The following is a 3,826-nucleotide window of genomic DNA, read 5'->3' as shown; positions in this document are numbered from 1 at the left end:
AGACACTACTATAAAGAATAAGATGCACAGATACTGATATAAAAATCCAGTATAAGACTGTTTAAAAACAATTCTGCGCTCTTGTGCAATGCCGCCCCCTGCCTGTACACAGCCAATCACTTGTGGCCAAGAGCGGTCAATCTTCATAGTCGGATGAGACCGGGAAGATTGAAATTCGCCACGTAAGAGGTTAGAGAAGCAGCGGTCTGATGACTGCTGCTTGTTAAATGCGGAATGCAGGTTCTCTTGTGAGAACCTGCAGTCGTAGGGGGTCGAATGCTGGTGAAAGCCTTTGATAAATCGACCCCATAGTGTTGTAATCAGTTTTAGTTTTTTTAAAGCTCCAAATAAAATTAAAATTACGTTATTTTAACATTTTAACATCTACTTTGGTTAAATTGACTGTAAAGTCAAAATGAAACGTTCATGATTCAGACAAAGATGCAATTTTAAACTACTTTCCATTTTACTTATATTAACTAAATTGCTTTGTTCTTTGGGTATCATTTGTTGAATAGCATATCTAGGTTGGCTCAGGAGCAACAAGGCACTACTGGGACAGAGCTGTTGATATATGTTTCTTTTCATAGGTTCACCAGATGTGTTTAGCAATAGTTCACTTTAGTGCCTTGCAGCTCGGTCAACAAAGGATAGAAAGAGAATTAAGCATAATGGATAATAGAAGTAAACTGAAAAGTTTTTTTATTTTAATTGCATAATATATCTGAATGATGAAAGAAATCTTTTTGTGTTTCATGTCCCTTTAATCAGGGGCTAAGTATTTGTGTTGTTTTGCATTTTGTAGACTGCTATAGGAAGTTTTGAAATATTGCTGTGATCATGGAACATGGAATGCCTTGTGAAATTACAATGTGTACTTAAGAGATTCCAGCATTGATCAGACAAACATGTTTATTTGCATTTTCTCATAGAAATGATTGTTTTATGGGATATTTTGATCACATTTCTGGATACCTTTCTATCAGTGTCAGCAATAGTTCCCTCCTGTGAAAAACTGCAAGGAAGGTTGCTGAAAGAAATAGAATTATTATGCATTCTGGTAGGGTTTTCCAACAAAAACTAAGATAGAGGTCAATGAATAAGTATGTGCAGGCTGGAACTTAAATCCTCTGGGGTGACTGTAGGCTAATTAATAATTAATGCCAGAGACATGGTGTTTGAAATGCAGATGTGATAACTGGAGGGCTGGCAGTGCTGTTCAGAGGAAGTAGATTTCCATGCAGCAGGGAATAGACCTTCCCTCACCGGCTGGCTGGCTCAGAATGCAGACCTGGGTGCAAAGCAAGGCCCAGTGGCTTACATTATATTCCCCTCAGCTGTTAATTACCTGAACCTACTTTGAAGTTTTTCTCTTTTTATCCTCTGCATGAAAAGAGATTGGTTCAGCCAAGGGACTTAAATTGATGATCAAATGCATGGGAGGGAGAAAAGAAGATAGATAGATAGATAGATAGATAGATAGATAGATAGATAGATAGATAGATAGATAGATAGATGATAGATAGATAGATAGATAGATAGATAGATAGATAGATAGATAGATAGATAGATAGATGATAGATAGATTGATAGATAGATAGAGAGAGAAAGAAAGAAAGAAAGAAAGAAAGAAAGAAAGAAAGAAAGAAAGAAAGAAAGAAAGAAAGAAAGAAAGAAAGAAAGAAAGAAAGAAAGAAAGAAAGATAGAGGAAAGATGATAGATAGATAGATAGATATATAGATAGATAGATAGATAGATAGATAGAATGATAGATAGATGATAGATAGATGATAGAGAGAGAAAGAAAGAAAGAAAGAAAGATGATAGATAGATAGATAGATAGATAGATAGATAGATGATAGATAGATAGATAGATAGATAGATAGATAGATAGATAGATAGATAGATAGATAGATAGATAGATAGATAGATGATAGATGTACACACACAACCACACACCTGTGTATACTTGTGCAAGTAATCTGCATTGAAAAGTATATTTTCCAGTTTATTTTTTTATCACTTGTATTTTTGATAGTATACATAATATACATAGTTTGTGTTTTTTAGTATAAATAAAAGTAATGATGAGTGTGACCTAATATATGTTTGTTTTGACATTTATATTATTAATATTAATCATTATCACATATAGGTGATATGTTTCTGTAAGTATTCAAGTAAAACTGTAAATTACAGACAAATGTTATATATTATAAGATTAATATTATTTCCACATTATAAAAAGTACAACACTCGCTTCCAAATCTCTATGCAGAATGCTCAATACAAATTTGAGTACCGTTTTTATCTTCAAAGTAGCAACCAAAACGATTACTAAAGTAAAATAAAGCGTTTAAGGATTTCAACTTTTCAAATTGGCTGAGTTTATGCAAACGTCACTATAAATTCTATACATATTTAATCTTCTATATAAAAGGGAATATAGTAAAAGTTACAAATGCTAGAATTTGTTATATGTAAAAAAAAAAAAAATAATAATGACCTAGTTGCATTTAATAAACAAAACTACAATTCCTGCCTCTTATTGAACAATACACCTTGAAAAAAAAGCTACAAAAAAACTGACTGGTCTTTGAACCTAAATTTGACTAATGATAACTGTGAAATTAAAAATATATAAATATATAAAAATAAATCAAGAGGTGCATGAGTTTATATATATGCTACCCTCTCCACTAGAACGTTGTTTTTACAAAGCCAATTGTAAGGTTTAATGTATCAGTAACACTGAAACAAGACTATTTTAACTTGTTGTTTACCAGTAAGGTGTTCAGGTGAATTGGTGATTCTGGTTACTGGTTACACATTGAAACTTGTTTACGGTTGAAAATCTATAGCCTGAAGAATAAACTTTTTTTTTTTTTTTTTAACTTGGATTCAAATTAGATGCAACATAACAATGATAAATTTAATAAGTCATGCTTTGAATATCACATGTGTACATAAAAAAATGAAAGGGGTTAGCTAATTGAGATGACATGTCACGTGGAGAATACACATCCACAATTATCCACTTAAATGTGTGTCATTTTTTAAGTAATTTGTATTCTACCGATAAGACATCCTAATATGAAAAATACTGCATATATATATATATAATTTAAAAATATATATTTAACAATATAACATTAAAAGACTCATTATACTAATTATTCTACGCACGTTCTCATTTTCGCAAGGAGAGATTCCATTATTTAAAATGTATACATTATAATTTTAGGCTTTAGATGTTTTTACATATATTATTTAGAATAGATATGACAGGTTTATATCTACATTTCCATGTGATTGCCACACTGGATCCCATCAGAGATCCTTTCGGATACTAGGATCACTTGTATTTTTTTTAGATCAAGTCAAGTTCACTTGTGCACTTTTTTTATGTGATATTCTCAAATGATAAAGTTAAAATGACTTTGTACCGAGATTTGTACACAGTTTGTAGCTTTACTTTGGAAATACAAATAGATATACACAAAAAAAGTTGAAAAGTAAAAGAAATACAACATATTTGCAAAAATAATCAAAATGATATGCAGAACATTTTAATTGTTACTTTGTTGTGTGTTTAACTGTAATATCAGTAATTAAACGTTTGTAATATGGTACATGTAAATATTTGATCACAATAATTAAACCTACTGTTTGGCACATCAGCTTTAAATTAGTTACCTGTAAATACATCAACAGCGGGCAATATGTAAGTAAATTATTATTCTGTATATTATTGTAGGTTAGCTATTAGGTAGTTATGTGTGTTTGTGTCATTTTAAAAAACTGTGACAGTAAATATTCAAATAT

Source organism: Bombina bombina, chromosome 1 (genome assembly GCF_027579735.1).
Source record: "Bombina bombina isolate aBomBom1 chromosome 1, aBomBom1.pri, whole genome shotgun sequence".
NCBI classification, from domain to species: Eukaryota; Metazoa; Chordata; class Amphibia; order Anura; family Bombinatoridae; genus Bombina; species Bombina bombina.
Note: the sequence above shows the minus strand (reverse complement) of the source record.